General features: G+C 37.5%; 1 pseudogene; it reads left to right on the top strand.

Moving 5' to 3' along the window:
• The first annotated feature begins 5,055 nt into the window (after positions 1 to 5,055).
• On the top strand, positions 5,056 to 6,202 carry LOC137225908 (pyridoxal phosphate phosphatase PHOSPHO2-like; annotated as a pseudogene).
• Positions 6,203 to 9,294: the final 3,092 nt, after the last annotated feature.

The raw sequence follows: 9,294 nt of genomic DNA, 5'->3' as shown, positions 1-9,294 counted from the left end.
ATAGCTCTTGATAAGCAACATAAATCTACTATAAAGGAACAACTAGCAAAATCATTGCTAGCCCAACCCCCCCCAAAAATCTACAATTAGAAAAGAATATTCTGAGAGCAGAACATTGGAATCAGGCTGGGAAAAAAGTCTTGAAGACCGTAACTTGAAGACCAGAGCCTCATATTCACTCTTCTATTCCTGTGTCTCTCCCTGTGTGGGTTGGCCTCTCTCCATCAGCTGCTGGATTAAAAGTCTGCATCAAACTATAGGGCACCCGAAACTATATTACAGGTCTCCCTTTTGATTCCTGTCAAGAAGATGACCACAGAGTTGTATAGTTATTTGGGATGGGGAGGATGGAAAATTCAGTCAATAAAGAGACTATATCTGAAAAATATCAAGTGGTGACGTGAATTACTTTCAACCTCAGCACAAGGGCAGGATTCTTGCAGTGCTCCACAGGCACTTTTCACGCAGAAAATCGTTCAATTTGGCTTCAGCCATATCTGTTTCCTAAACATTCATTCTGCGTAGGGAATCATATGCATCCTTGCCTTGCTAGACTGTGGGAGTATGGGCTTTTTCCTGTGTCTGCTCTCTCCTTGCTCTGTCATCATAAGCTCACCTCCATCCTGCAGAATTCCTCCAGGCTGCTAGCCACACGTCATGTTCTCCAGAGACCTCTTTTACCACAAACCACACAGTGGATTCTCTGCGTTCAGCAAACTTCCAACCAGGGGTTAAGATGCCAGTGTCCCCTCCTTGCAGACACTCTTGACCTCTACAAGTAGACTCTTTGAGCTCCCGTCACTTGGACCAGTTAAATAAGAGAGAGAAGGAAATTCTAAAGCCTCTTTACCCATAGGAATTTCCTCCATTCTATCTTTCCATAATTTATTTTCCTACCTTAACTAATGGAAAGTGACAGTGCGGACAAAAGTCCCAGACCAGTTTTTGCTCTCTTTTTAGTAAGTCCCACATAGACGACTATAGCACATCTCTTTTGCTTTCCACTTCAAGACTTCCACTGGAATTCTCAAAGAAAAAGAAATGTTCCACTCAAAAGTTGCTATATATATTAAAAGAAGTTAAGAAATATATGCACACTTAAAAGGATTTCTACCTAGGTTTTGAATTTTATAACATTAATAATTTGAATATTAAATTAAAATTTGCTTAATAAATAGTCCTTTCTATCTGCAAAATCACCTTCCTGTGATGTTAGAAATAACTCAGCTGATCCTTGTCACTACTAAAAATTCCTGGGGCAATGCCCCACCCACCAGATCAACTTGCCTAGATGCTATGAGTCCAGAACCACCATGAGGTTTTTCAGACTCTTGAACACTGATTTGGATTGCTAACTACCCTCCACTATGCCTGGGCAAGGGACAAACACAAAGCACTGAAAATTCCTCCCAGCCCATATGCTGCTGCTGCTTCCTCCCCACCAGCCCATCACAAGGTCTCAGCTTGCCTTGTGGTAGAGACACAATAGTTCACAGCAATCAATTCCTCCAGTATGTGGGAAGGTGTAATACAGCAGATATAAAATATTTCTAAGAGGTCTTTCTCAAGGGAAAGTATCAACTACCCAGATATTTTGATCTTTGTTTTAGGTTCTCAAATCCTTCTTCTTCCCAGAATCTACTCGGTTAAAATATCGATGTCCAAAGGTTTGTTTTACTATCCATTCTCTCTATAGAAGTGGAATAAAGTAGTTTGGCCAGAAGTAGGACATTGATCCCAAAATTGTAGGTGATGTAAAGACATAGAAATCATAAAACAATATGCCTTACTCTGTTTCTAAGTCAGAAACAATAATGAATGATTCTAGAAATAATACTTCTTACAGTGTGAGCAGTGAAGACGAGTTATGGAATGCAGAAATCTCAGGGTCTGTGACGTCTGTGTCAATTGTTAAAAACCGTTAAGATGGAAGGTACTTCTTCTTATCTAAGATGTAGGGCTGACTAAGTGTGCAAGCTCATCCTCACCTCAAGAGTTTCTTCCTTTTCCCTTCATCTAGAGGTTGTCAGTTAGCTGCTACTTCATGTCACAGAGGGCTCAGTCCTGCTTTCAACTTCTCTGACTGCCCATGTCAAAGTCATCCCTCCAACCTCACCCAATCCTCACCGTAATTCCTTGTATTGGATACCTCATAGTGAATACCACAATCTTAAATAATCATATTTATTTACTCTTTTGCTCATTGTCTTAACTCTGCCCACTGAATGGGGGTCTCTGTAGACTGAGGCTGTATCTAATGTGCAGTGCTCTACCACCAGAGTCTGGGACAAACTCTGCATGGTCGACATTCAAAGTATTTGTGGAGTAAAAGATTGAAAAGGTTTTTTTTTCTTTAATGCCTTAATTAGGTATTCACCAGGTACCAAAACTCCTGAATATTTAGAAAGCCCTTATTCCACAGAGTCAGTGGATTAACTGATAACTCCCTCTATTTATGTAACAGAATACCTCTCGCTCTCCTAACACAGGATGCAAACACAGCTAAATTCATTTTCTTTCCTAATTAATCCAGCTGCCTCACAGAAGGAAAGTTCAGTATCCTACTCCTTGGCTATTGAAAAGAAACAATGGAAAACCACTGCACTTTCAAAAGGATTTTCTACTCAGGCTGTTTTCTTACCTACCTCATTTTACCAAGACATAATATTTATACTTTTTATTCTTTCATTTATAGGCACCTGTATAACCTAATATTTACAGAAAATTTTTGGAAAATTTAATGTTGTTAATTTCATTAAATCTTTCAAACAATATTTTTGGTACTATGTTTTCTGTTTTCAAATATTATAAGTATATTTTCATGTAAATAATTTTCAATTTATTTATTATGTAATTAATATTTTCAATTTATTAACTGGTGGATTTTGTTGAATATAACCTGAAATTTTTGTAATTCTGGAACACATTCCAAATCATTTAAAACTGTCTCTAATTCTTTGGCTGACTGAAGGTGCTTTTCTCTCCAGCACATTACAGATCACAAGTGTTGATAAGAACCTAAAAGAAATGCCTACTTCTAAAACATGGAAAAAAGACAGTTTTCATGTTCAGTGCTTCTTAACGATATTCTCTTTTCTTTGCTCCTGCAGGACTCTGCCTTAAGAGGAATGCATTCTTTGACAAGAGTTGAAGAGTAGAAAAATCACTAAATGAATATCGTAATTAGTCCCACCATCCCACTCTACCACATATCTGAAATCAGAAATCCCAAAACAGCCCCAAATTCTTTCTTTCTAACAAGTCTATCAACCTTATCACAAACATGAACCCTGAGGGTTTATGGTGCCTTACTTATTAAAGGAGCCTTCCCCTTAGATGCACCCTCTTTACTCAAAGGTGATTTACCTTTCTAAAGGAGGCAGCCCAATTATTATAAGTTGTCTACACTTAATGTCTGGGGCTGAGGGCTGGTGGAGTAAGGTGAGCTATATTTAGTGATTTTGAGTTTTCTGGCATATATCTCACTGAAAAAGAGATTAAAAACATAAATTTTCTCTGGTGCGGTATCCTACTCTACCTAACTTTACTAACATTAGGAAGGATACACTTGAATAAAGCAGTCTTGATAGACAGGAGTAAGCAGTATTGCTTAAACATATCGGTTTGATATGAAAATGATTCCCTTGTGAGAGCATCCTAAGTATCCAGACTTTACTGTGGGGTAGAGAGAAGAGCTCTACTTGGCTGTTCCCATTAGCTAGCTCATTAAATTATGCAAAAGTGAGTCAGCACAGTAAGAATGGTAAGGGCTTTAGAGTTGGAAAGATAAGATTTCCATCTCTGGTCTGGCCCTTGCCAGATATATAATCTAGGGCAAACGATCAAGTTTTAGTGTTGCCAACTATAAAATGAATATTAAATTACTAACGTCAAAGGATTTGGTAAGATTAACTGAGTTAACATATGTAAAGCAGATAGCACAGACACAAGCCTGGCATAATAGCCAATTAATAGAATGTTAGCTCCTTTTCTTTATTCATCATTTGCTGCATCCAAAATTATTCAAAAAAGAATGATATATCCCTACTTGTCTCAAAACAGAACCCTCCTACACTGTTGGTGGGAATGTAAATTGGAGCAGTCACTATGGAAAACAGTATGGAGGTTCCTTAAGAAACTAAAAATAGAGCTACTGTTTGATCCAGCAATCCCACTCCTGGGCATATAACCAGAAAAGATGAAAACTCTAATTCTAAAAGATATATATACCACAATGTTCATAGCAGCACTTTGCAATACCCAAGACATGGAAACAACCCAAGTGCCCATCAACAGGTGATTGGTTTAAGAAGATATGGTATATATATACACACATATATGTGTGTGTGTGTATGTGTGTGTGTATATATATATATATACACACACACATACACACACACACACACACACGGAATATTACTCAGCCCTAAAAAAAGAATGAAATACTGACATTTGCAGCAATATGGATGGACCTTATTGTACTAAGTAAAATAAATCAAAGACAGGGCTTCCCTGGTGGCGCAGTGGTTGAGAGTCCTCCTGCTGATGCAGGGGACACAGGTTCGTGCCCTGGTCCGGGAAGATCCCACATGCCGCGGAGCGGCTGGGCCCGTGAGCCATGGCCGCTGAGCCTGTGCGTCTGGAGCCTGTGCTCCGCAAAGGGAGAGGCCACAACAGTGAGAGGCCCGCATACCACACACAAAAAAAGAAAAATTAAAGACAAATATTATATGATATCACTTATATGTGAAATCTAAAAAATAATACAAATGAATCTACATACAAAACAGGAGAGTCCGCAGGAGTCGCGCTGAGGCCAGAACGCCTGTGGATCTCTGGCCTGGGTCAGTGATGAGCCCTGGGGACCCGGCCGGGCCCGGCCTGGCACTCCCATCAGCATCCAACATGCGCCTCCCAGGGAAGGACACCCGACTAGGTCCCTGCCCCTGGTTTCGGGATGGACCTGGCAGGTGTGTGGGAGAGCAAGGCCTGGGCTTGGCGTGTGTGACCCACAGACCTCCTCACGGGGGGAAGGTTTTCTATCATATTATCCATCATAACAATGCTGGAGTTAAGAAGTCTCCATTCCTTTGCTTGGAACCAGAAGACTTTTCCCCCTGCATATAGAGTAAGAGTAATGTTGGTTAGAAACTGGCTAGTGTTTAAAACTGAAGATTGTTATGACTGTTTAACCTGAGCTCCATGTTGAAGTAAGATTAATTATCTTGGAAATACTAAATTGGGGTAACCCAAATCTGTTTCTGGAACCATGAAAATTTTGTTGGTTTTTGACTTTGACAATACAATCATAGATGATAATAGTGACACCTGGATTGTACAATGTGCTCCAGAGAAAAAGCTTCCTATTGAACTACAAGATTCTTATGAGAAAGGATTTTGGACAGAATTTATGGGCAGAGTCTTTAAGTATCTGGGAGATGAAGGTGTAAGAGAAGATGAAATGAAAAGAGCAATGATATCAATGCCTTTCACTCCATGGATGGTGGAACTTTTAAACTTTACAAGAAAGAACAAGGATAAATTTGACTGCATCATTATTTCAGATGCAAATTCAGTCTTCATAGGTTGGGTTTTAGAAGCTACCAATTTTCATGACGTGTTTGATAAAGTCTTTACAAATCCAGCAGCTTTTGACACCAACCGTCATCTCACTGTGGAAAATTATCATGCTCATTCTTGCACTAGATGCCCCCAAAATCTTTGCAAAAATGTAGTTTTGGTAGAATTTGTAGGTAAAGTCACAACGAGGAGTGAATTATACATGAGTTGTTTATATATGTGATGGAAGAAATGATGTCTGTCCAGTAAACTTTTTCAAGAAGAATGATATTGCCATGCCACGGAATAGATATACTTTACAGAAAACTCTTTCTAGGATGTCTCAATATCTTGAGCCTATGGAGTCTTCTGTTGTATCTTGGTCTTCAGGTGTTGAAATAATTTCTCATTTACAATTTCTAATACAGGAGTAATATGCCAACAATTGAAATGTGTATCAGTTAAGATTAAATACAGCAGCATAAAACTAAAACCCCAAATAACAGTGGCTTTAAAAAAAGAAAAAAAGTTTTCCCTCTCACTTAAAAGAATTTCAGAGTTAAGTATCTCAAAGTTTCTGTGTTGCTCTACCAACCTCAGCACTTGGCTTCCAACTTATGATCCAAGATTGTTGTTCAAGCTCCATCCCTCACATCAACATTCTGGCCAGCAAGGACAGTGAGAGAGAAGGTTGCACCCTCATTTAAATTTCATTAGCCAATACTTAGTCACAATGCTCCTACCTAACTGCAAGGAAGGATGCAAAATATAGCTTTTATTTCAGATGGTCATATGCCTGGGAAAAATGGAAAAAGTAGAGTACAAAACCGATGTAGGTGCAACTAGTGGTCTACCAAAGGTGGTTAATAGGTAGATTATATTTTTTAATTTATTCCCAGAGAAAATAGTCTTATATTTTACTTTCTTTGGCATTTATTTCCGAAGTATGTCTTGCAGTTACAGATCTTCAAAATAAGCCTGATGCTTAGTTCACATAAGAATACACTACTTCCAAATCAGTTAATTTTAGAGATAGGGATGCAGTATCTATTGCCCAAGTGTTCATTAATTTCACACTTTCCTTTTGAAATGAAATACAAATTAATGTTCTTCAAATATTTTAAATTTATATCATTATTAAAGACTATAACTCCAGAATGCTGATTTAATCAGTATGTCATTTCTGTCAATGAAATATTGAGTGATACAATAGATAATTTGTAGGAATACTCAACATTTAAGAAACTGTTTCATATAGGGATATTAGCAAACTATCAACTGACCTAGAAAGTTTTACAGTACTATGTTAATTTGTAGGCTTACATGTTTTAGGCATAAATATGCCTTATGTAATAATGTTAGGATTTTCTTTTCCATATGGAAAGCTCCAGAAACAAAAATGTTCAATGTAATTTTATGGGGAAATCAGAAACAGATTCACAGACATAGAAAACAAATTTATGGTTACCAAAGGGGAAAGGGAGGGGGGGAGGAATAAATTAGGAGTATGGGATTGAAAGATACATACTACTATACGTAAAATAGATAAGCAACAAGGATTTACTATATAGCACAGGGAACTATATTCAATAACTTATAATAACCTATAATGTAAAATAATCTGAAAATATGTACATATATATATTTATAACTGAATCATTTTGCTATACATCCAAGCTAACACATTATTGTAAATCAACTACACTTGAATTTTTAAAAAGACAAATAAATACTTCCCTCAGAAGATACAAAATGTTGAGAGACAACTGGATACAGGAACAAAAAGTTAGAGTTGTTCAGAGGCTATAAAAAAGGCAGGTACAATATCCTATGGAAGCACATGCAGGAAGGCAGCCTTTTATATTCCATATGATTTAATTCAACTCAATATAACAAATCATCATTGAGATTCTGCTTTCTGCTCAGCATTATTGGGTCCAATGGACCATTCAGAGTATAAACTTTGAACTCTGTCCTCTGATAGTTTATATTTTAGTTCAGAAGACAAGACTTACAGGAAATACAATACTTAACAAATATTTATTGAATGCCTATTATGTGCCAAGAAGTATACAAGATGGACTATGGTCCCCTCCAGAGCTAACATATAGTAGTGGATGTTAATAAGTAAGAAATTAATCTATTAAAGAATTAATGCCACCCATTGACAAGGTGCTAAGGGGTAACAGAGAGGGTAAGTGCCCTGGTATATCACAGAGGGCAGAGAAAAGCATATTCATCACTGTCAGGCTGCCTTCAAGTTCATCCTGAAGACCCAGGCAGCCCTTTCTAAATATACTGAGTGAGAAAGAGATCCTTTTGGTTTTTGCACATCATGTAATTTAATATCTCTACTTTTCCCTGAGGCCATCAGTGATGAAACTGGCCCCAATCTACCAGGGCTGTGTATTTCACTTGTGATATACAAACCATTCTTTCGTATCAGATTTTATACATGTAAATATGGTCACTGTTCTAGCTTTTTTGAACTCTGCTCATATATGCTCACCACTTCACCATTTGACTGAAGGTGACTGAATTTGGCCGAGTGTAGAATCATATGGATTGATTAGGTTTAAGGAATATTTTAAATACTAGTCCCAAAGGAGAGTTCATAACAATGGATATCAAATATTACAGCTTTTAAATATGACTCAAGATAATGAAGCTGACATGAGAGTATGGATCTTGATGCAATGCCTTTAATTTTCCTAAACAGAAGACATTTTTTTATGGTAACTTTATAGAGCAAAGTACATTATGCCAGCCATGAGAATTCCAAGAAACTGTCAACCTTAAAAGAAATCTTCCATAGGGCAAAGGGCTAAGAAATATCCTCCAATTTCACTAGTATTATTTACTTGTGATTTGAGAATTCTTGGAAATACTATTTTATTTACATGTCTGGTAATAGAATTTAGAAGACAAATCATCTTTCCTTTCCTTTCCATCCACCATGCTGACCATGCCTCACATTGCCTCATGCCTGGCTCCTCTCCAGACCATCCACATCTAAGAGAAGGTGGCGGTACGGCAGGGAATAAAGAGGGGAGACACTGGAAACAAACTGTATACACAGCTGGGCTCCACTACTTGTCTGTGACCCTGGGAATTATTAACCTCTCTTAACATCAACTTCTTGATTAATGAAGTGAGGATGACAGCATGGTCTATGCAGGATTATTATGAGATTGTCATTAAGGAGGTAATAACCACAAAGCATCTGGGAATCAATAAACAAAGTTATATAATTATTGCAACAGGAAGATTGAAGCTACTCTTTAAGTGAGGATAAAGGCACTGAATTTGAGGGAAACAATAGTCACTGATGTTCCTTAACTTTAAAGCCAATAGTATAACATTCTCAGATACCAAAGAGATCGGTAAAGGTGCCCAAGAGCTCTCCTTAAAAAGAAAAGACATTTCACAAACAAATCCAGTCAATCAAAAGATGATTTAAGAAGCCTTAGTTAGCTTAATAGTCAATACAGAAGACCATGGAGCAGAGTCTACAGAGATCTGAGGGGAAAAAAGGGATTTAAGAATATCCTATCCAACTTGTTTTGTCCATAAGCATAAAGACAGCAGATGTTTCTAAGCATGCCAGAACTCAGAAAATGTAACTCCTAGAAGCAAATATAGAGGTAAGATTACATAAGCGTGAGAATTATGGTTACTGAACAGACTATGATTGTTATAAACCTTGAAATTGTAAAAATAATAATACAACAATGA

This window comes from Pseudorca crassidens, chromosome 6 (assembly GCF_039906515.1).
Source record: "Pseudorca crassidens isolate mPseCra1 chromosome 6, mPseCra1.hap1, whole genome shotgun sequence".
NCBI classification, from domain to species: Eukaryota; Metazoa; Chordata; class Mammalia; order Artiodactyla; family Delphinidae; genus Pseudorca; species Pseudorca crassidens.
Note: the sequence above shows the minus strand (reverse complement) of the source record. Positions and strands in the feature narration are given on the sequence as shown.